This window comes from Ranitomeya variabilis, chromosome 8, assembly GCF_051348905.1.
Source record: "Ranitomeya variabilis isolate aRanVar5 chromosome 8, aRanVar5.hap1, whole genome shotgun sequence".
Lineage (NCBI taxonomy): Eukaryota > Metazoa > Chordata > Amphibia > Anura > Dendrobatidae > Ranitomeya > Ranitomeya variabilis.
The window spans coordinates 25,249,619-25,275,565 of NC_135239.1; the positions used below are offsets into that span (position 1 = coordinate 25,249,619).

The 25,947-nt window shown below is 40.6% G+C and overlaps 1 long non-coding RNA gene across 1 annotated transcript in view; it reads right to left on the bottom strand.

Moving 5' to 3' along the window:
• The window catches only part of LOC143787307 (uncharacterized), a 220,025-nt gene that overhangs the window by 32,292 nt on the left and 161,786 nt on the right, over positions 1 to 25,947 (bottom strand). Inside the window, exon 5 of the long non-coding RNA XR_013218321.1 lies at positions 5,907 to 6,009. This is a non-coding gene — a long non-coding RNA (uncharacterized LOC143787307). The remainder of the gene's footprint in view (positions 1 to 5,906; positions 6,010 to 25,947) is intronic.

Consider the following 25,947-nt stretch of genomic DNA (forward strand, 5'->3'; position numbering starts at 1 on the left):
AACTACAGCAGGGCAGTTAACTCTAGGATGGCTGTCTCACCTTTTACACCTAATGAAGACAACGGAGGCAATTGTGGGAGAGGGGCGTCTGTAGGGTCCCTATAAAATAACTCCATGCCTACCCCGTCATACGGGTGCGTCCTATCCAAACCATCTAGGGGACGGAGAGAAAGAACAGAAACATACACGACAGTTGTGAGGACTATCCCGTGGTGCTCAGCAGGGAGGTACTACAACACCCAGGCGCAAGTAGGTAGGCTACTGATTTCCACCTGCAAAGGGAACTCTGGATGTGCCTTCGGACCGGCCGGTCTCAGCCAGCCCTGTTAGCAGTACTCTGGATTGCGGATGCCGAAGCCTTCAGTAAAGAGGTAAAGAGACTGCAACCCTGTGTCCTCGTTATTTACTGCGACCTACACCGTCACCTATACCTTTAATTGGACGCCCCTTAGCAGGGCCACGGACCGGGTCAGGCCACCGTGACATCCCCCGAACCGAGAGAGAGAGACCCGGTACCGAGTACCCCGCTGCCCTGAGCTTGGGGGCGCTCCAAACGGAAATTGGGAGTAACAGAAAAGGTGATTAGACACCAGGCTGGAGCTCTTCCTAGAGAAGCAGTACCAAAATCCTGACAAAATTGAGGCTACTGCACCTGAGCCAGCCTTGAAAAGAATGGAGTGATGTTGCCAGAGGAGATCAAAGGGTTGCCTGAGAAACCTAGCATGGACTACTGCAAAGGGAGGCAGTCAAAGAAGGAGGGGCCAGATGAGAAACAATAATGTAGGAGCACAGTGACTGAACCAGCAGAATAGTGAGTGCAGCTCTGGAGTATAATACAGGACGTAACTCAGGATCAGTAATGTAATGTATGTACACAGTGACTGCACCAGCAGAATAGTGTGTGCAGCTCTGGAGTATAATACAAGATGTAACTCAGGATAAATACAGGATCAGTAATGTAATGTATGTACACAGTGACTGCACCAGCAGAATAGTGAGTGCAGCTCTGGAGTATAATACAGGATGTAACTCAGGATCAGTAATGTAATGTATGTACACAGTAACTGCACCAGCAGAATAGTGAGTGCAGCTCTGGGGTATAATACAGGATGTAACTCAGGATCAGTACAGGATCAGTACTGTAATGTATGTACACAGTGACTGCATCAGCAGAATAGTGAGTGCAGCTCTGGAGTATAATACAGGAGGTAACTCAGGATCAGTAATGTAATATATGTACACAGTGACTGCACCAGCAGAAAAGTGAGTGCAGCTCTGGGGTATAATACAGGATGTAACTCAGGATCAGTAATGTAATGTATGTACACAGTGACTGCATCAGCAGAATAGTGAGTGCAGCTCTGGAGTATAATACAGGAGGTAACTCAGGATCAGTAATGTAATATATGTACACAGTGACTGCACCAGCAGAAAAGTGAGTGCAGCTCTGGGGTATAATACAGGATGTAACTCAGGATCAGTACAGGATCAGTAATATAATGTATGTACACAGTGAAGGCACCAGCAGAATAGCGAGTGCAGCTCTGGAGTGTAATACAGGATGTAACTCAGGATCAGTACAGAATCAGTAATATATGTACACAGTGACTGCACCAGCAGAATAGTGACTGCAGCTCTGAGGTATAATACAGGATGTAACTCAGGATCAGTAATGTAATGTATGTACACAGTGACTGCACCAGCAGAATAGTGAGTGCAGCTCTGGAGAATAATACTGATGATAATAATAATTCACAATCTGTGTTGTGATGTATTTTATGTAACTCAACCTTTAGCTTTTATGTGTATGTAAACTAATATGATGTTAGCAAACCCCTGAGTGCTGTGCAGTATTGGGGGGATGAGAAGTTTAATTTCAGGGCAATACTTGAGTTGTGAGCTTTTGCAAACTAAAACTGCAAATCCTGGTCAATTGTTTGATACATGAGGCCATCACATCTGAGCTGCTGGAACTTGTAAGTTATCATACCTTTTTTGGAACATTTTATTTAATTCTTGATTTCTCCCAATGAGCTGAATTTATACAGGCAGAATACAGGGAATTTAGATGTAAAGATTTATACACATCTCTTTTTCTAACACCAAGCATTTCTAGTATGCAGCAAATATAGTTTATTAAAGGATGTATGTTATCATGTGTTGACTTTGACTACAGTATATACTTGGCATTGTGGGAATAGCCTATTTGCATAAATTGTAGGTTAGCAAAAAAGATGTTTTGTCATCTCTGGCCTGGTACACATATTGAGTGTGACCACATCCATTGCTAACAAGATACTTTTCCCTGTCTTTAGCTGTAGTATTCTTGTGGGTTTCAGACTTTGCAGCTGTGATACATTTTTTTTATACATTTTTAATTTTTTGAGCACGTAGCACACATTGATTACTATGGGATATTGGCCAGATTTGGACTATGCACTGTATATATATCCACATGATGTGAGTGGTATTACCTTACTTGCACTGGTCAGTTAAAACGCATGTTTTGTTATTTTTGTGTATACTAATGTTACTTGCATATATTTTGGTTCTACAGGTGGATTATTTTTCTCTCCTTGAATAACTTTATGGGCTTCTACTCAGTGCTACAGTTGTGTGTACGTGGGTCAGAGTGCAGGTCTTTATATTAGCACTGACTGTATATGCATAGACAGATTCTGTTGAACTCTTTGAATATCTGTCATTGTAATTATACATTGCTATTTATTCAGTGTTTCTTTCGGATAAGTGCATCCCTATTGTGTCAAATTGACTTTTTAAATGTTTTTAGTGTTTGTTTTGGCATTTTTGTATCAATAAAATGTGTTATTACTTTGGTGATCCCTGGGTAGATGGCATGTTTGTGTCTTGCATTGTGAATACATGCGAAGAAGATGTGACGTGCATGTAAGAGCTGCAGTGATGTGTCCTCTTTAAGCATTTTCAGCGCAGACATATTTTGCATGCAGAATCTGCTGATGACACGACTGTGTGTGATTGAAATGGTGGCTGCCTCTCAGCGTCCTTGGAAATGAGTAATATAAATGGTGCGGCCTGAAGCTCTAACCTTGCGCTGGAGTAAAGAGAAGAATTTAGCTGGTGAGTGGTGACCTCTGCCTAGTTAGATATTTATAGAGGAGCAATGGGCATAAAGGCAGATCAACGCTGGGGTAAGAAGGAGGAGGAAGAATAAATAATTACCCTCCTTACACATGATGGATATGTATTGAATCGCCACCATTTGTTCTCAATTAAGATCCTCCGGAGACCAACGCTTAAACTTGAGAAAATCACATGTTCTGAAGAAATCTATTAGATTCTATTAATAAATGAAATAATGGCAATTTTGCCACAGACAGAATATAATTACTATAATAGAAAGGTTATACTCACAGCGAATCTCAGATACTGACACAAATAACAGTAGCATCAACTCATAGGCGACCTTCACTAATATCAAAGACAGATCCCTTCTCATAACAGACTTTGCTATAACTATAAAGGATGTAGAAAAAAAGCGAGATACTGCAGCCAGGCAAAGGTGAGCACAGAATAGGCCAAGCTAAAAGGTAAAGGTTTCCACCAATGACCCTGTAAAAGAGTATGGACTTACACTCCAAGAATAATATCAACCATAGCTGGACATTTTCTTTCATGTCAAAAACATCATTAACCAATACTATAAAACTTCCTCCTTTGAACGGAAGGTGCATTTTTGTACACACAAGGCACTATTAGGTATATTCTTGAACATAGCAGGTAGCATTTTAGTAGTTATATTTCTGTACATAGAGGAAATATTATAGTAGTTATATTCTTGTACATAGGGTACAGTATTATGGTAATTATATTCTTGTACATGGGGCAGTATTACAGTAGTTATATTCTTGTACATAGGAGCAGTATTATAGTAGTTATATTGTATATAGGGGCAGTATTATAGTAGTTATATTCTTGTACATAGGGGCAGTATTATAGTAGTTATATTCTTGTACATAGGGGCAGTATTATAGTAGTTATATTCTTGTACATAGGGGGCAGTATTATAGTAGTTATATTCTTGTACATAGGAGCAGTATTATAGTAGTTATATTCTTGTACATAGGAGCAGTATTATAGTAGTTATATTCTTGTACATAGGAGCAGTATTATAGTAGTTATATTCTTGTACATAGGAGCAGTATTATAGTAGTTATATTCTTGTACATAGGGGCAGTATTATAGTAGTTATATTCTTGTACATAGGGGCAGTATTATAGTAGTTATATTCTTGTACATAGGAGCAGTATTATAGTAGTTATATTCTTGTACATAGGAGCAGTATTATAGTAGTTATATTCTTGTACATAGGGGCAGTATTATAGTAGTTATATTCTTGTACATAGGAGCAGTATTATAGTAGTTATATTGTATATAGGGGCAGTATTATAGTAGTTATATTCTTGTACATAGGGGACAGTATTATAGTAGTTATATTCTTGTATATAGGAGCAGTATTATAGTAATTATATTGTATATAGGGGCAGTATTATAGTAGTTATATTCTTGTATATAGGAGCAGTATTATAGTAGTTATATTCTTGTAAATAGTGGCAGTATTATAGTAGTTATATTCTTGAACATAGCAGGTAGCATTTTAGTAGTTATATTTCTGTACATAGAGGAAATATTATAGTAGTTATATTCTTGTACATAGGGTACAGTATTATGGTAATTATATTCTTGTACATGGGGCAGTATTACAGTAGTTATATTCTTGTACATAGGAGCAGTATTATAGTAGTTATATTGTATATAGGGGCAGTATTATAGTAGTTATATTCTTGTACATAGGGGCAGTATTATAGTAGTTATATTCTTGTACATAGGGGGCAGTATTATAGTAGTTATATTCTTGTACATAGGAGCAGTATTATAGTAGTTATATTCTTGTACATAGGAGCAGTATTATAGTAGTTATATTCTTGTACATAGGAGCAGTATTATAGTAGTTATATTCTTGTACATAGGAGCAGTATTATAGTAGTTATATTCTTGTACATAGGGGCAGTATTATAGTAGTTATATTCTTGTACATAGGGGCAGTATTATAGTAGTTATATTCTTGTACATAGGAGCAGTATTATAGTAGTTATATTCTTGTACATAGGAGCAGTATTATAGTAGTTATATTCTTGTACATAGGGGCAGTATTATAGTAGTTATATTCTTGTACATAGGAGCAGTATTATAGTAGTTATATTGTATATAGGGGCAGTATTATAGTAGTTATATTCTTGTACATAGGGGACAGTATTATAGTAGTTATATTCTTGTATATAGGAGCAGTATTATAGTAATTATATTGTATATAGGGGCAGTATTATAGTAGTTATATTCTTGTATATAGGAGCAGTATTATAGTAGTTATATTCTTGTAAATAGTGGCAGTATTATAGTAGTTATATTCTTGTACATAGGGGCAATATTATAGTAGTTATATTCTTGTACATAGGAGCAGTATTATAGTAGTTATATTCTTGTAAATAGTGGCAGTATTATAGTAGTTATATTCTTGTACATAGGAGCAGTATTATAGTAGTTATATTCTTATACATAGGAGCAGTATTATAGTAGTTATATTCTTGTAAATAGTGGCAGTATTATAGTAGTTATATTCTTGTACATAGGAGGCAGTATTATAGTAGGTATATATTTGGCATTATTACGGTAGATATGTTCTTGTACATAAAGAGCATTATTAAAATAGTTATTTTCTATGAAAAAGTAGAAATGTCTCTTCACTACATAATACTGGATTTTTTTAAAATGATGAATTCTTACAATGTGTTCAACAAATGCAAAAGTAACAGTCCCTCTTTAATAAACAATGTATAGCTTATTATAAAGCTTGCTTCTATAGCTACCTTGTTATGTTCTGTTCCACAAGCATCTGGTCATCACAGTAGTTTAGTGTTAAATGAGACATCACACAGGTCCAAGCCCGGCTGAATCTTCTCATGCTTATAACTAAATGAACAAGGAGGAGAACAGAGGGAACAGAGGTAAGCAACAAAACACAACACGTCTCTGATTTATACACAGGCTTTACAGATAAATTCATACTGAAATTAACTAGGAGGAAAAAAAAAGATATAAAACTGCCAAGGAGAAAAGCAACGGTGAAGAATGTGCCACTGGCATCCAGCAGATGAATGGATCAACTTCTGTATTGTATAAGACAATGTGGTGAGGAAGTGCTTCAAGAAAAAGTGTAACAGAATAAATGATAAGAAATAGGTAGAAAAACAAAAAAATGAAGCAGCAGAAACAAAACTGTAGGCATAGCTGCCAGACCACAGGTTGCTACCCACCAACCTATGATACATAAAAAAGTAACGTAAGTAGGTAACACTCACCAGCAGATTCCATGGCAAAAACGTGTGTTTATTAGCCCATGTGAACAGGTGGCAACGTTTTGGCTCATTAAAATGTATGCAAACATTGAATATATGACATTAGAACTTCATTACTGCTATATAGAATATACTTATAAAAATGAAGTAACTTAGCGCATAAATTGGCCATTTCTTAAAAAGGAACCAAGGCGACCTTTATTTAATGGAACCCATTAAACAGGCTAAAAGTCTGTAAATTTGCTCAGTCAGAAAAAGGGTAAATCAAAACCCCCAATAGTATACTGCATAAAAACTGACCAGCACCTCTAAACAAAATAAAGCCAGTGTGAACAAGTGCATACTGCTATGACTGCATAATATACAAAGTGTCTAAACTATAGATAATAGATAGATGATAGATAGATAGATAGATAGATAGATAGATAGATAGATAGATAGATAGATAGATAGATAATAGACATTATAGATATAGAGACAGTATATAACATACATAGGCTTTCATATAAATAGGTATCAAGAAACCTTCCCGATACTAATGTAAGGAAAGGTAAGATTTGCAGGATGGAGTTCTTTAATGAGGATTTTTGTGAAAATATAACTCTGCAGGAGACGTTCTCTTGGTTCTGGTTTTGTTCTTTTCAACATAAAAGTTACAATATGAACTTCACAAAGACCTATCAGGACACAGGCATTAAGGTGAGCCGTATGAGGTCCATGGAATATTCTACATTGAGATCTGTTCAGGAATAATTTTCTATTGTTATTGTGCTTTGTGGCAGAAGTAATGATTTATCCGCAGCTCCTGATCACCGTCGTATAATGCTGGAGATTTTCATTACATCTCTAATGACAGGAGAGGGCAGGTTCTCAATGGGAAGAAACGTCAATAAACATTGATACTTGACAAATCCAGCTGGGTAGACACAGGATATAAAACTGCTAATGTAGCCAGTGATTTAATGAAAGATCGTTAAGGCTCCAGGTTTATGAGCGCTCTGACCTATCACATAACACCGTGCAGTCTGTGGTCAGGGCTGAGAGAGTTAGGTAGGATTTTTCTCTTTTTACTTCTCTTTTTCTTTTTAAAAGCAAAACGTTACAAAATAAACACACAATGGATAAAAAGATCTGTCCAGCTACCTGAAAGTTCTATGTCCCCAGTTCTGCTTGATGGTGAGGTTATTTGTACTTATGCCTAATGAATATGGCATTGTTACAAGAATTTGCACAGAGTTGAACGACAGCACCCCTACAACACCCCTAGACATCATTGGGGCTCTGAAGATATTTGATTTCACAATTTCTTTCCTTTGTGACTTGTTGCATTAAATGCCACATTATTGATGAAATTCATAGCGTTGCTTTTAGGACAGAATAATCCTGTAATATGATGCCCCAACGAGCTCTATCTGGCAGCTCATGGAGCTCAACTTGTGCTCAATTTGGCTGTGTCTAGCAGCGACTTTTGTCACGACAGGTCGCCCGATCAAAGATCGCTCCAAGCCTCTGCTCCGTCGCAGCATAATCAGCATCAGCATGGTGTAGTCTTTTGTCGTGCCCAAAGTCGCCATGTAACCCCAGCCTTACATGACTCTTTCTGACTATGTGAAGCAGGCATAGGTTGTTGTGAAGTTGGTCAATGTCAGCTTCTGTTCTGATCGTGGTCTCTAAGGGGTTCTCAGTTTTCAATTAATACCAACAGGTTTAGAGTTTGCTCGCACGCATGAGTGTACAAGCTGGACGAGTGCAATCCGTTAAAAAAATGGATTGCGCTCGGACCAATGTTATTCCATGAGCCAGTGCAGATCTGCGGTTTTTTTCTCAGCTGTATCTAGTGTGAGAAAAGTGGCAGCATCCTGAGATTTCACTCCGAAATTGAATGGGTCCTAGAAAGAAAATCGGAAGCCATAAGGGCCAGCAGAGTAGCATTTGATTTTAACAGATACATTACAATTCTGTAACATAGAAAACTGTAAATGGTCTTGTAAATGATTAATAACTGCTTAGTAAAAAAAAATGGATTGCACATGGACAGCACACGGATGACAAGTGAGAAAGTATCGTCACACTTTTCTTGATGAAAATCGGACCAATCTTTTACACGCCTCTGTGACCCTAGCCTTATTATTAGTTTGATTAAGTTAAGTAATGCATATGTCTACCTTTGCAATAATTTTATTTTCTCCAAATCATGTATAATGAAAAAAAATTGAATAAAATATCCTTCTTTTTTGTATCTACAGCTCTTATACAGACCTTTTTGTCTCCGTGGTAACAGACTACAAAGAAAGCGAGTGAAGTCAGATCCTATAGTCATGATCTATTCCACCTGCACTGTAACTTTTAAATTGTATGCTAGGCGTGCCCTTTATGCCGTATAACATATTTACAGATCTGTCACTAACGATTGAAACAGGCTGCCATGAGAGGTGGTGAGTTCTCCTTCAATGGAAGTCTTCAGAGGCTGGACAGACATCTGTCTGAGATGGTTTAGTGAATCCAGCATTGAGCCGGGGGTTGGACACGATGACCCTGGAGGTCCCTTCCTACTCTAACATTCCATGATGTTAAGATTCTATGATTTAGATAACTGACTGGTAGCCATATTGGTTGTTGTAAAAACCCAACTTCCCACAAACAGAAATAATGAATAAATGACTGGCTGGATAGGGCAGCCTTCAACATTGAGCAGTGTCTTGGATAAATTCAATTGTGAAAATATGAAATGTTCATCTTTAGGTGTCCCTGCACTTTGCGGTATTATATGATTAGTATCTAAAAGGAATGAGATCGCTATATCTTCACTCTGGTACAAAGAGGGATTAATCAATCAAGAAATCCCTCTCTATGATGTCCTGATAAGATAACCCCTATACAAAAAAATCTGTGCCTGTATATTTAGTTATTAGCTGTCCCCTTTCTGTCCACATGACAGATATTTCTTGCTGCAGCTTGTCACACAACAGTATATTCATTATTTGGGCGCTGAACGTCCCTTAGCTGATTACGATGAGCCCTGAGCTCTTCCATTTCTCTTCCTCCACGGGACATCGAGGGACTATTTTACTTCCTACCCTGTAAATTACTCCAGCGCTGTTCCAAGAGAAGCTTGTACTGATGAAGCCGGCTGTCTGTCTTCACGTCTAAATGAATCAACTTTTAATGTTGGAATGGATTACCTAATAGCAGGCTGTACTGGAAGGCCGGCTGCAAAACCGAAATATATCACAAAAAATGAAGTCTCCTTATTTTAGGGGAGTGAACACTGATCTGACAGCAGCGAGACTAAATCGATAGAGATATCCCATCTGCTACTATTCTTTATATGAATGGGAGGATACATTGTACCGTGCTACTTGTCTGCTGTTTTTCCATTGTGACCAACTACAGCACTAGTTTCCCATCCTTTGGTTTACAACCTAACAACTCCCAGCGTGTCCTGAATGCCTTGGGTTGTCAGGCCATACTGGCATATGTAATTTTACAACAGCTAAGCAGACACAGGATGGAGATTGCTGGCCTACTGTAAGAATTTACACTAAAAACAAAATACTTAAAGGGGTTGTCCGCTTCCACTACCAGAGAATCCTCACAGCATGCCATGCGCGCGATGTGAGGATTGACAAATCAGCAGTCACATAGAGTGGCTGCCAACTTGCAGCCTAAGGCTGGACAACCCCTTTAAATTTACCAGATTTATTGATTAAAGCCTTTTGATTAACACTTTCACATCCTCCCAAAATCCAGCTATTCCCAGGCAGGACCCGAAGATATGATACTGGGAACCCACCGCTGAACTGCATAGATTTGAAAGTTGAGGATTCAATCTGTGGAGAAGCTACAGAATATGATACCAGAAGATCAATATCTTATACTGATGCTCCTTATAGAGAGTACAGATGGAGGACTTGGCCACCTTCTCCTGAATGCCCTGCCAACTTTGCAGGGACAGCCCCCTCCCAAGAATAGACTCCCGTCTGCTCATGTAGGAATGTTTTAACTGTTGACCCCCTTGAGGGAAGTTTATAATCCTATAAATGTCTGAAATTAAGCCTTTAGTCAACGGGACCCTTTTACATATCCTTTCAAAATCAGTCGGTAAAGACACCTTCAATGGGACAAACAACAAGGATGTAAGATGTTTAATCTGTATAAACTGAAAAAACTCTTAATTGGTTATATCAAATTTAGACTTAATCATGTCAAATGTATGAACCTTCAGTGTGTCCCCATCCACCATGTCCACAAATCTGAATAAACCCGCCGAAATCAACGGGTGAACCATTGTGGGATCCATACTATTTGGGATCAGAAGTAAAAAATAAAAGAAGTAAGCTTAGCGGTATTGAATGCATTCCCCAAGCCGACCAACACCCAGCACGGATCGTGGTGAGCAGCCACAATCAACAAGCCGGTGCTTGATATGCATTTATTTCTGCATTTTTAAGAAGGTTGTATAATAAAGACATATAATGTTTTAGCCACCTCCATCTTCAGCTGGATCATTTTTTCCTTTTCCTATTTGGAATCAAAGATTGATAAATAAAGAATAACATTGGTGAATTAGGGGAGGCCAAACTAAACTGTTTCATACATTAAAGCCAAACCTCCCTCGTAGACTGCATAGAGCCCAATAAAGTAATTGGAATCTTGATGGGCTTAGTTGTCCACAAGAAGGAATCTGGGTGAATCGGGGACAACCATAATTTTTCTATTTCTGTCCATTTATTATAAGCCCATAAGGAAGCCCACGAAGGAATCCTTCTACAATGAGACGCCCAATAATATTTAATAATATCCGGAATGGCCAGGTCTCCCTGTGTTTTAAGAGAGGAGAGGACACACTTGGAGATCCAGTGACGTCTACCAATCCAAATGAACTTCATTATAGCAGCCTGAAAGGACCTAAGCTCCCCCATAGGGATCCTGAGGGTCTCAAAATAGTAGAGTAACTTGGGAAGGAGAGACATTTTAATTGAAGCTATACTGTTGTGAAATTGGATTTTGGGCTCCCCCGGTGGCCACTGGTGGAATTGAACTTGTGTGCATCATCCCCTCTGTTCACCTGTTCCCATCAGGATGTGGGAGTCGCTATTTAACCTTGCTCCTCTGTCACTTCCATGCCGGTCAACATTGTAATCAGAAGCCTTTCTGTGCATGTTCCTGCTACCAGACAACTTCCAGCTAAGTCGGACTTTTGTCCTTGTTTGTTTTTTGCATTTTGTTCCAGTTCACAGCTGCAGTTTCGTTTCTGTGTCTGGAAAGCTCTTGTGATCTGAAATTGCCACTCTGATGTTATGAGTTAATACTAGAGTCTTAAAGTAATTTCAGGATGGTGTATTGATAGGGTTTTCAGCTGACCATGAAAGTACCCTTTCTGTCTTCCTGCTATCTAGTAAGCGGACCTCGATTTTGCTAAACCTATTTTCATACTACGTTTGTCATTTTCATCTTAAATCACCGCCAATATATGTGGGGGCCTCTGTCTGCCTTTCGGGGAAATTTCTCTAGAGGTGAGCCAGGACTATATTTTCCTCTGCCAGGATTAGTTAGTCCTCCGGCCGGCGCTGGGCGTCTAGGGATAAAACGCAGGCTACGCTACCCGGCTACTGTTAGTTGTGCGGCAGGTTTAGTTCATGGTCAGTTTAAGTTTCCATCCTTCCAAGAGCTAGTTCCTATGTATGCTGGGCTATGTTCTCTTGCCATTGAGAACCATAACAGTTTGACCGGCCCACAAAGGGTTAAATTAATTGGCAGAGAAAGGAGAGAAAAAAGAAGTCTGCTGAAAAAATTTTTTTTTTTTTTTTTTTCCTTCAGTTCTGAGTGTGCTTTCAATTGAATCACTTGCAAGTCTGCCTATATTGCAGCCTTCCTCTCTCTCTCTCCTTCTAATCCTGGAATGGCTCTGTGTTCACCTGTTTAAAATGGATATTCAGAGTTTAGCTGCAGGTTTGAATAATCTCACCACGAAAGTTCAAAATTTACAAGATTTTGTTGTTCATGTTCCTATATCTGAACCTAGAATTCCTTTGCCTGAATTTTTCTCGGGGAATAGATCTTGCTTTCAAAATTTCAAAAATAATTGCAAGTTGTTTTTGTCCCTGAAATCTCGCTCTGCTGGAGATCCTGCTCAGCAGGTCAGGATTGTGATTTCCTTGCTCCGGGGCGACCCTCAAGATTGGGCTTTTGCATTGGCTCCAGGGGATCCTGCGTTGCTCAATGTGGATGCGTTTTTTCTGGCCTTGGGGTTGCTTTATGAGGAACCTCATTTAGAGCGTCAGGCGGAAAAAGCCTTGATGTCCCTATCTCAGGGGCAAGATGAAGTTGAAATATACTGCCAAAAATTCCGTAAATGGTCTGTGCTTACTCAGTGGAATGAGTGCGCCCTGGCGGCGAATTTCAGAGAGGGTCTCTCTGATGCCGTTAAGGATGTTATGGTGGGGTTCCCTGTGCCTGCGGGTCTGAATGAGTCCATGACAATGGCTATCCAGATCGATAGACGTCTGCGGGAGCGCAAACCTGTGCACCATTTGGCGGTGTCTACTGAGAAGACGCCAGAGAATATGCAATGTGATAGAATTCTGTCCAGAAGCGAACGGCAGAATTTTAGACGAAAAAATGGGTTGTGCTTTTATTGTGGTGATTCAACTCATGTTATATCAGCATGCTCTAAGCGTACTAAGAAGCTTGATAAGTCAGTTTCAATTGGCACTTTTCAGTCTAAGTTTATTCTATCTGTGACCCTGATTTGTTCTTTATCATCTATTACCGCGGATGCCTATGTCGACTCTGGCGCCGCTTTGAGTCTTATGGATTGGTCCTTTGCCAAACGCTGTGGGTATGATTTAGAGCCTCTTGAAACTCCTATACCTCTGAAGGGGATTGACTCCACCCCATTGGCTAGTAATAAACCACAATACTGGACACAAGTAACTATGCGAATTAATCCGGATCATCAGGAGATTATTCGCTTTCTTGTGCTGTATAATCTACATGATGTGTTGGTGCTTGGATTGCCATGGCTGCAATCTCATAACCCAGTCCTCGACTGGAACGCTATGTCTGTGTTAAGCTGGGGATGTAAGGGGATGCATGGGGACGTACCTTTGGTTTCCATTTCGTCATCTATTCCCTCTGAGATTCCTGAATTCTTGTCTGACTATCGTGACGTTTTTGAAGAACCTAAGCTTGGTTCATTACCTCCGCACCGGGAGTGCGATTGTGCCATAGATTTGATTCCGGGTAGTAAATACCCTGAGGGTCGTTTATTTAATCTGTCTGTGCCTGAACATGCTGCTATGCGAGAATATATAAAGGAGTCCTTGGAAAAGGGACATATTCGTCCTTCGTCATCTCCCTTAGGAGCCGGTTTTTTCTTTGTGTCTAAGAAAGATGGCTCTTTGAGGCCGTGTATTGATTATCGGCTTTTGAATAAAATCACGGTTAAATATCAATATCCGTTGCCACTGCTGACTGATTTGTTTGCTCGCATAAAGGGGGCCAAGTGGTTCTCTAAGATAGATCTCCGTGGGGCGTATAATTTGGTGCGAATTAAGCAGGGGGATGAGTGGAAAACCGCATTTAATACGCCCGAGGGCCACTTTGAGTATTTGGTGATGCCTTTTGGCCTTTCAAATGCCCCTTCAGTCTTTCAGTCCTTTATGCATGACATTTTCCGTGATTATTTGGATAAATTTATGATCGTGTATCTGGATGATATTCTGATTTTTTCGGATGACTGGGACTCTCATGTCCAGCAGGTCAGGAGGGTTTTTCAGGTTTTGCGGTCTAATTCCTTGTGTGTGAAGGGTTCTAAGTGCGTTTTTGGGGTTCAAAAGATTTCCTTCTTGGGATACATTTTTTCCCCCTCTTCCATCGAGATGGATCCTGTCAAGGTTCGGGCTATTTGTGATTGGACGCAACCCTCTTCTCTTAAGAGTCTTCAGAAATTTTTGGGCTTTGCTAACTTTTATCGTCGATTTATTGCTGGTTTTTCTGATGTTGTTAAACCATTGACTGATTTGACTAAGAAGGGTGCTGATGTTGCTGATTGGTCCCCTGCTGCTGTGGAGGCCTTTCGGGAGCTTAAGCGCCGCTTTTCTTCCGCCCCTGTGTTGCGTCAGCCTGATGTTGCTCTTCCTTTTCAGGTTGAGGTCGACGCTTCTGAAATCGGAGCTGGGGCAGTTTTGTCGCAGAGAAGTTCCGATTGTTCCGTGATGAGACCTTGTGCCTTTTTCTCGCGTAAATTTTCGCCCGCCGAGCGGAATTATGATGTTGGGAATCGGGAGCTTTTGGCCATGAAGTGGGCTTTTGAGGAGTGGCGTCATTGGCTTGAGGGGGCTAGACATCAGGTGGTGGTATTGACCGACCACAAAAATTTAATTTATCTTGAGTCCGCCAGACGCCTGAATCCTAGACAGGCGCGCTGGTCGTTGTTTTTCTCTCGGTTTAATTTTGTGGTGTCATACCTACCGGGTTCTAAGAATGTTAAGGCGGATGCCCTTTCTAGGAGTTTTGAGCCTGACTCCCCTGGTAATTCTGAACCTACAGGTATCCTTAAGGATGGAGTGATATTGTCTGCCGTTTCTCCAGACCTGCGGCGGGCCTTGCAGGATTTTCAGGCGGATAGACCTGATCGTTGCCCACCTGGTAGACTGTTTGTTCCTGATGATTGGACCAGTAAAGTCATTTCTGAGGTTCATTCTTCTGCGTTGGCAGGTCATCCTGGAATCTTTGGTACCAGGGATTTGGTGGCAAGGTCCTTCTGGTGGCCTTCCCTGTCACGAGATGTACGAGGCTTTGTGCAGTCTTGTGACGTTTGTGCTCGGGCCAAGCCTTGTTGTTCTCGGGCTAGTGGATTGTTGTTGCCCTTGCCTATCCCGAAGAGGCCTTGGACGCACATCTCGATGGATTTTATTTCGGATCTTCCTGTTTCTCAGAAGATGTCTGTCATCTGGGTGGTGTGTGACCGTTTCTCTAAGATGGTCCATTTGGTTCCCCTGCCTAAGTTGCCTTCTTCTTCCGAGTTGGTTCCTCTGTTTTTTCAAAATGTGGTTCGTTTGCATGGTATTCCGGAGAATATCGTTTCTGACAGAGGAACCCAATTCGTGTCTAGATTTTGGCGGGCATTCTGTGCTAGGATGGGCATAGATTTGTCTTTCTCGTCTGCTTTCCATCCTCAGACTAATGGCCAGACCGAGCGGACGAATCAGACTTTGGATTCATATTTGAGGTGTTTTGTGTCTGCAGATCAGGATGATTGGGTTGCTTTTTTGCCTTTAGCGGAGTTTGCCCTCAATAATCGGGCCAGCTCTGCCACCTTGGTGTCTCCTTTTTTCTGTAATTCGGGGTTTCATCCTCGATTTTCCTCCGGTCAGGTGGAATCTTCGGATTGTCCTGGAGTGGATGCTGTGGTGGAGAGGTTGCATCAGATTTGGGGGCAGGTGGTGGACAATTTGAAGTTGTCCCAGGAGAAGACTCAGCTTTTTGCCAACCGCCGGCGTCGGGTTGGTCCTCGGCTTTGTGTCGGGGACTTGGTGTGGTTGTCTTCTCGTTTTGTCCCTATGAGGGTTTCTTCTCCTAAGTTTAAGCCTCGGTTCATCGGCCCGTACAAGATATTGGAGATTCTTAACCCTGTGTCCTTCCGTTTGGACCTCCCTGCATCTTTTTCTATTCATAATGTTTTTCATCGGTCATTGTTGCGCAGGTATGAGGTACCGGTTGTGCCTTCCGTTGAGCCTCCTGCTCCGGTGTTGGTTGAGGGCGAGTTGGAGTACGTTGTGGAAAAAATCTTGGACTCCCGTGTTTCCAGACGGAAACTCCAGTATCTGGTCAAATGGAAGGGATACGGTCAGGAGGATAATTCTTGGGTGACTGCCTCTGATGTTCATGCCTCCGATCTGGTCCGTGCCTTTCATAGGGCTCATCCTGATCGCCCTGGTGGTTCTGGTGAGGGTTCGGTGCCCCCTCCTTGAGGGGGGGTACTGTTGTGAAATTGGATTTTGGGCTCCCCCGGTGGCCACTGGTGGAATTGAACTTGTGTGCATCATCCCCTCTGTTCACCTGTTCCCATCAGGATGTGGGAGTCGCTATTTAACCTTGCTCCTCTGTCACTTCCATGCCGGTCAACATTGTAATCAGAAGCCTTTCTGTGCATGTTCCTGCTACCAGACAACTTCCAGCTAAGTCGGACTTTTGTCCTTGTTTGTTTTTTGCATTTTGTTCCAGTTCACAGCTGCAGTTTCGTTTCTGTGTCTGGAAAGCTCTTGTGATCTGAAATTGCCACTCTGATGTTATGAGTTAATACTAGAGTCTTAAAGTAATTTCAGGATGGTGTATTGATAGGGTTTTCAGCTGACCATGAAAGTACCCTTTCTGTCTTCCTGCTATCTAGTAAGTGGACCTCGATTTTGCTAAACCTATTTTCATACTACGTTTGTCATTTTCATCTTAAATCACCGCCAATATATGTGGGGGCCTCTGTCTGCCTTTCGGGGAAATTTCTCTAGAGGTGAGCCAGGACTATATTTTCCTCTGCCAGGATTAGTTAGTCCTCCGGCCGGCGCTGGGCGTCTAGGGATAAAACGCAGGCTACGCTACCCGGCTACTGTTAGTTGTGCGGCAGGTTTAGTTCATGGTCAGTTTAAGTTTCCATCCTTCCAAGAGCTAGTTCCTATGTATGCTGGGCTATGTTCTCTTGCCATTGAGAACCATAACACTATACGACCTATCAATGAGAGTGAGAGTGGCATCCATTTAGCTAACAATCTTTTCGGTTTGCTAAATAGGGACGGGTAGTTACAACCATATATTCCCCCATAGGAAGAGAATAGATTAACCCCGAAATATTTGACAGTTTTGGTTTTCCATCTGAATTTGAAGTTTAATTTTAAATGGTCAAGAACGCTGGGGGGAATATTTAAGGGAAAGGCTTCTTTTTTGGGAGTGTTCAATTTATATACCGATAAGTTACCATATACATTTATAGTGTCCATGAGATTAGGAATCGTTATGAGAAGCTTAATAAGAGGCAAGAGGACATCTTCTGCAAATAAGGATATCTTATATACTTTGCTTTTAACCTCCACTCCCGAAATATTGGGGTTTTGACGGATCATTGCTGCCAACGGCTCTATACACATTACATATAGTAAAGAGGACGACAACACGACGCCATTAATGTTTCACGTGCCAAGCTTCCAAATACAGATTGTGTGGCTTGGTCACTCCGATATGATATAGGAGCAGCGGAGCCAATTGCATATGTATGCTTTGATAGTTTTCTATATCGCTATTAATAATGTTTGCTACATCTGTATCTCCCAATTGTTTTCCTCACTCCTTCACATACGTCTTTATTCATTATATAACCTCATTGTTCTTTAAACTCAGCAGCTCATTTAACTTTTATTAAAAGCTTTGTGCTCAGAACACCCAAATTTACATTTCGGCTCATATTCTTGACAGCACAATCTTAATCTTTTCTGTGAACCTGCCGTGTCCTTACATTATGGTCACATGCAGCAGATTGTAGGTAAATTTTCCGTAAGTGTCCAATTTGGCTAAATGCGGTTTGCACACTTTCATACACCTGCTGCAAAAACAACCACATTCAGATTTACAGAATGGATTATTCTTGATTTCTGTAACAAACCTGCCACCTGTGAAAATACCTTAATGGTAGGTGAAGACGTTTAGTAAACGCTGCGGGTTGGACGCTGCGTACTTCTGCAGCGTCCAACTCGCAGCGTCCAGATGTTATTGTTACAGCATTGAGGATGGGATTTCAAGAAATCCGATGTCCACTATGTGTCCAGAGATGCCCGCGGCTCACCCGCGGAGACGGACATGCGGTCGTCTCTCCAGACCGCAGCCTGTCAATTTCGATAAATGGCAGCGCTTTGGACGCAGCGACCATGTGCCGCATTCAAAGCACTGCCAGTTTCTGATACTGTGCACATACGCTAACATGTACAAGACATAATCTAATTTTATAATCTGATCACTTGATAAATATGGGTCATTATCCATGAAAATTATTATATTAACATTCCGCGTCTATTTATTCTGCCTGATATTAGGGCAGGAAGCTGATATGTACTTGTTCTCACTACGACTAATTATTCAGATGAAGGCAGCCGCAATAACTCACCGCTCAGCGCTGCAATCTCTGGAAGAGACAATAATTGGTAGTTTGCAAGATTTAAAAGCCACATAGAGTTTCCTGAATACTCGGGATCCTGTTTATGCTGTCCATAGTGGAGATGTGCCAAGGAGGCAGCCGAAGATATATTGGACATAGTATAAAATTATTAACGCAGCTAAAGCACCCCCTTAAGTTTCAGCTTGCTCACATTTACAGTTTCCTCCACTGCTTGGGAATCCCTGTAAGAACTGATTAAGCACGGCTCATGGGAGCTGTCTTTCAGGATGAGACTTCTTAAATCCTTTCACGTTGTGTGACTTTAAAACTGATTTATTGCAAACCTGCCACACTTCACATAACTGTACGGCACAGGCCAGCTGGGGACATTTATTAAGGCCATTGGAAGACTTTGGCTCACACATCATAAAGCCCAGCACTATCTTAAAGATTCAGCAAATTTATAACAGAGCTGAGACCCCCAACGTTATGTACCAAAGCTGCCGGGCCTAATTTGTATATAACAACTGCTGAAGCATTGTCTGGGTGCACTAAAAAGTCTGCTTTGTATACATCACTTGTCTCTGAGCCATCCTGCTCCCGTCTGCTAGTCCTGGCTTTCTTTAAATGCATGCATAGAGCTCAGTAGCTGTGAGGTCAGAGCTTGGTAGCCTCTGACTTCACAGCTCAATGCTGAGAAATGATGTTACTAAATGGGCGCAGTCAGACACCATATAAATTGGACTGAGATCGGAACGCAGTGCACCAACTAGCCGGCTGCTCTCCCGACCCGAGTGTGACAGCTTCATGTATTTCTATACAGATGTCACGTTGCTGTCATGATAGCCGCTGGCTAGTCCATGCACTGCGTTCTGATCTCAGTCGAATTTATACAGCCGTCGGACTGCACCCTACAAGTGTGGCAGTTCTCAGTTTGTCCGATAAAGCAGAGCTGAAGATGACCATACACATAAGACAGGCGCAGAACCTGTGCAAGAATAGTACAAGGGGCCCTTTGCAATCTAATAATGTGTTTGTGACAGAAGCAGCTTGCTGAGATACAAATAGGCCCCTTTACCTCTTGGGCCCCTGTCCAGCTGAACCGATGATATTAGATAATATAATATTGGCCATAGGGACACCTATCCTCATTGACTACCTCTTCGGCATTCCTGGGATTAGTTGTGTTTTGTTCCTTATTCTATATTAGATGAGACGTATTTAAATCTGAGCTTACATAATTGCCAGCGATGTCAATGATGGGTGCAAACAGTGCAATAAGTACTAGACCTTCTAAGTTTATGGAGCAACATGAGAACATCAGTACAATCTGTGCATCGGCAATGATATAAAATACAATGTTATGTACTTTTATTTCAAGTCCGTTTGTATCACTATTCACTATACAAAAGAAATCAAGTAATGTCATTTCGACATGTGGTCGTCATGTACGGCAGCAGTGACATTACGAATGGATGGGTAACTTTTGCCTTAGTGCTCATCAGACTTCTTGAACACTGCAAATCTGGGAAATTTCAATCCATTGGACGTCAAAAGGAATTTGACCATTTGATTATTTCCTGTCTCTATCTTTCCCCTCTCCTTCCCCGAAATGAAGAGGATATTATGAGTGAAATCAATCAGGGTCCTGGATCCATCTGCTCAATCTTTGTCAATGAAAGAGCAGACATCCCTATTCTTGTACATTCTCGGTATGTTTAGTGGACTCCGGCTCTAACAGCAGCTGACATTTAAATCAATTGCGTGACATTACAGAACTGCTTGTGATCCGTCAAGAAATTCAGGCGTCCCTACTGATCTGCATCAACCATTTCATCTGAATGCTAGGTATAGAAATTGGGTGGTCGGGAATCATAACTGGAACTCATCTGAATGTGAAATACGGCTCTGGCATACATAGTGCAAGAGCTCAAAAAGTCATCTGCAGGGTAAAAAGCCCAGGTCTGCTATGTTGAGGCCTTCCATACAGATCAGACATTAGAGGAACAATGGTGAAGTCAAGTCTAGCTCGGAAGAATAAAATAATGGAATACAGATATTATGGTATATACCTTGTCATAGCAAAGAGATTGGTGCTGACTAGGCAGTTGTGTGTCAGGGACAAAGACAATAGTATGGGAGTAAATGAGAAGCAAAAATTGATTTATGCATTCCATTATTTTAATCTGCAGAGCTGACTACATTATTGTTAGTACATTTGATGTTAATGAAGGTGAATGGAAAGAGTTCAGACTCTATTATACATGGATAGTGGCTCAGTGGTTAGTACTGTTATCTTTCCACCCTGGGGTTCAACTTCTTTATAGAATTTGTATTTTTTGTTTCCTCCAATTTTTTCCCCTCACGCCAATACAAATCACACACAACTGTGTGAAAAAGTGATTGCCCCCTTCCTGATTTCCTATTCTTTGGTATGTTTGTCGCACTTAAATGTTTCTGATCACCAAACAAATATAAATATTAGACAAAGATAACGCAAGTAATAACAAAATGCAGTTTTTAAATGAAGGTCTTTATTATTAAGGGAAAAAGAAATCCAAACCTACAGGGCCCTGTGTGAAAAAATGATTACCCCCTAAACCTAATAACTGGTTGGGACACCCCTAGTAGCAACAACTGCAATCAAGTGCGATAACTGGCATTGAGTCCGTTACAACGCTTTGGTGGAATTTTGGCATCTCACCTTTGCAGAATTGTTGTAACATTGGAGGGTTGCCGAGCATGAACCGCCTTTTTAAGGTCATGTCACAGCATCTCAATCGGATTAAGGGATTAAGGTTAGGACTTTGACTAGGCCACTCCAAAGTCTTAATTATGTTTTTCTGAAACCATTCAGAGATGGACTTGCTGGTGTGTTTTGAATCATTGTCCTGCTGCATAACCCAAGTGTGCTTCAGCTTGTATAGGCTAATAAGGCTAATATACTTCCTCCTGTAGTCCACTAAGGTCAGGCAATGTTGTGAGTGATGGCAACCTCTGCAAAATATGTTGGAGCTATAAAATCAAGAGTATATTGTATATTATTTTTTCTTTTAGATTTTTATTAAGTAATTTGTCTTATTATTTATATGTGAGTGGTGTTGAAGAAAGGTTACTGGAAGAATTAGGGTATGTGCACACATCGCTATTCCCGCCTCCCAAAAAGATGCAGCATTTTACTGTCTCAGCTAAGTGAATGAGATTTCTGAACTCTCATGCACGTTACTTATTTTTACCTTGCAGATTTGAAGCAGTTTCAAATATCAATTGTTTCAGAGGTTTTGTAGCATTTTTCTCCCTTGTTAAAAACTCGGACAAAAACATAAAAAACTGCTTCAAAAATGCATGCAAAAACACAGCAAAAATGCATGTTATTTTAATGCGTTTTTCTTGCCAACAGACACATTTTTTGCTAAAAGTGTGCACATACCCTTAAAGAGAAGCAGACAGCTGGTTAAACCTTTCCAAACTGGTCATTTTAATCTGTACATGAAAAAACAATACCCGTGTTATCAGTGTTTACCATCAGTCATTTTCCAGTATGAATAAAACAATAATTAAATTACAAAGCTTCTCCTACAATTTGCAATGTTAAATAAGTGCAACACATAGATGGCACATGGATGGCACATGGATGCCATTTGTGTGCTGTATGTGTTTTTCACGGACCCATAGACTTGTACTGGTCCTTTTCATCTGTGTCATAAAATGTAGGAGGCCCACAGTGTGGACCAATAGTTTCTATGAACACCATATTAAAGGAGTTGTCCAGGACTATTTTATTTGCTTTTACTATTGACCTAAAAACAAACAGGCAGGTAGTTACTAACAGAGGCACCAACTGCCTTTTCTACTCAGTGCTGACTCAGAGTGGTCAAAGACCATTTCTGCTGGCGAATCAGCTGCTCCACGTCAACAGAGCAGCTCTTCTTCTTCCAGGTTTCTCTGCCAACGAGGCCTGACTGCCGACATGATGCTGATCGACAGCCAGCTCCCCGCAGTTACGCAGCGGGGAGCCAGTTGTCAATCAGAATGGTGTTCACAGTCACCCCCCCATCAACAGAGTATAGTGGAAGAGAAGCTGCTACTCCGTCGAAGTTACATCAGCGGAAGCCACTGAATCACCGACAGGAGCGGTCCATGATTGCTCTGTGCTGGCAGAGATCGGTTGCGGGGAACAACAGTCAAGTAGTTAGCAACTACTTGCCTGTTAGTTTTTAGACCCGTAGTAAAAAAAATAAATGGTGCTGAATAATCGCTTTATTTATCCATCCAACACTGATCCATATCACCCACATGCAAGAATTAATTGGTTAGGATTGTTTGACTAAGTAGAGTGAGATATAATATGCATAGATTGTTCAGCTAGGTATGGTAAGTCCATCATATGAGTGTAGATGAGTATGGTAATCCAATTTTGGCTTATTTGCAATCACCGGAGATATATGGTGGACTGTAGCTGGGAGATTTCCTCTCCCTCATTATGATACAGGCATTTTTCACACAGGGCTGTGGAATAAGACAACGTCCACCTCCTTATTGCTAAAACTGATTGTAGTGAGAAGAAGAATTCTTCTTCTTCAGCTTTAACTCCTTTGTGTTTTCTTCTCCTCCGCTTCTCCAGAAATTGCTATGCTAATCTTGTAAAGGAGCAGAACTTGGCACCTGTGAGCTATAAATCATGCACAATAAGAATATGAGTAACTTCATTACTTCTTGTTTGATAATGCTAATGCGAACCTCATGTTTGTTAGTTTGGTAGATAAAATGAAGGCCACTTAGCAGAGATTTCATTTTAGAACAATCACATTTTTTCACTTAACGGGAAATTCCAGCTTTCACAATGACATTCTTTTCAGAAATGATCAAATAAAAATATTGTGCCATGTAAAAGTTAAAGGGGTCATCCAATACTTTAAAATTGATGGCCTATCCACAATGTCTGGTCGGTGGGGGAACGACCACAGGCACCCCCGCTGATCAGCAGTTCTTGGTGTCTGCGGCTGCTGGAACTGACTAGTTATGGAGCTGCACAGCACAGCTCCATCTACAGTATAGTAGCAGCTTCCAGGTATGGCACATCCACCTCCCTGTTGATTTGAATAGGGTGTAGATGTGCAGTACTCGGCCACGGTCTCTACACAGTAGACAGTGCTCTGTAACTGAGCAGTTCCAGCCATCTCCACCGACACCAAGAACTGCTGATCGATGGGGGTGACAGGTGTCACACCTCCACCAATCAGACATTAATGACTTTTCCTAAGGATAGGCCATCAACGTTAAAGTAAAGGGCAACTTCTGGAATTCAAACTTACAAAGCAAGCTGAGTGCAGACACTGAACAAGGAGGGAATGATATGATAGATCTGCTCAGAAGTCTACATAAATGGGAATATTCAATGATCTATAAGAAAAGAAACAAGATAGAATCTCTCCAAGGTAAGTAGGATATGTAATAAAATGGTGTTTAATGGGGCTCTCCTGTATTGTATACATATTGAAGGTCTATCCTTAGAATAGGCAATCAATTTAAGATTCGTGATGGTCCCACATTCAGCACCGCCATCGTTCTGCTGTTTGCATCTCGGGAGAGACCCAGATGTAAATACTATATTGGCTTGGAACAGCATAAATACTTTCCCTCAGAACATTTCTAACCCTAATATTCTACACGTACATTTTTCGATGGAATTGATGTATATACAAAATTGGACAACATTTTTAGTACTCATAATGGTCACTGAAATAACGTAAAACTGACAAAAGTAATTGCCAATTTAAATTGACTGAATATCAACTTAGGAGAATCAGACATTACCTCAGAATTGTGGTTCAAAAGAAAATGTAAAAAAACAAACAAGTGAAACTGGCCTAGACAAATATGATGGTTCCCTTAACTTAATATTTTGTCGCACAACCTTTTAAGATAGTCACTTCAAACAAATGATTTTTGTAGTTCTCAATGAGACTTCTTCCCCTGTCCATAGGAGTTTTGGCCACTACTCATGAGAAAACTGCTCCCACTGTCTTAGATGTGAATGTCGCCTTCTCCAGACTGCAGGTTTCAGCTCCTTCCACAGATGTCCAATAGGATTTAGACCAGGGCTCATAGAAGCCACTTCAGAATAGTCCAATGCTTTGCTATTAGCCATCCTTCTATGGTTTGTGTTTTGAGTCATTAACCTGTTGGAGAACCTATGATCTACAAATCAGACCAAGTTTTCTGACACTGGTCAGCATATTTGGCTCCAGAATGCCTTGATAGACTTGAGATTCCATTACAGACTGCACAGATTCAAGACACCCTGTGCCAGATGCAACAAAGCAGCCCCAGAACATAACAGAGCCTCCTCCATGTTTTATAGCAGGTACAATGTTTTGTTGTTTTTTTGTTTCATTTTTTGTTGTCTGTGAACATAGAGTTGTTATGATGCCAAAAAGCTCCAGTTTTGTATCATCCATACAAAGGGCATTGTCCCAGAAGCTTTGTGGCTTGTCAATATGCATTTTGGCAAATTTCAGTCTTATTTCTTTATTATTTGCTTTCAACAACAGTTTCTTCCCCGGTCGTCTTCCATGAAGTCCATTTTGGCCAAGATGGAGATTTGACACTAATCTATCTTGATCTCGGAGTTCACATTCAATCTCTTTGGTAGTTGTTCTGGGCTGTTTGATCATCATTCATATTATCAGTCTCTTCAGTTTTTCATCAATTTTTCTTTTCTGGCCACATCCAGGAAGATTGGCTACAGTCCCATAGACCTTTATAGACCGTTAGCTTCTGAATAATATGTGCAACTGTAGTAACAGTAATATCAAGCTGTTTGGAGATGGTCATAAAGCCTTTACCTTTAATGTTTTTGTCTATAATTGTCTTTCTAATCTACTGAAACTCTCTCCTCCTCAGCCTTCTTTGCTCCATGTTCACTGTGGTACACAACATGATACTAAACAGCACAATGACTACTTTTCACACTACACATAAGCAGATTGACTGATTACACGTTTGAAAAATATTTTGAATTCAGAGTACCTTTTAATGGCTAACTGAAAAGATGGTAACAAATTGCAAATTGAAGACACTTGTGACGCTGATTACAGGACAGACCTTAGTTTCACATGTCCCTATGGTTAAGTTATGTTCAATCTTTTCCAAGGGTACCATTATGTTTGTCCAGTCTGTTTAAAAAAAAAAAAATCTGTTGAACCCCAAATCAAAAGCAATGCCTGATTTTCATTAGCTGATAGTCAATAAATTTAAATTGAAAATTACTTTTGTCCGTTTCATCTTATTACAGTGACCGTTATGGGTTTTTCTTACCCACATAAAAAGACCACGTGTGGGCCAAAATGTTGGACGCTATCTATTCTTTATCTTTCCTGCTGTTGGTGACCATGTTGGTGATTT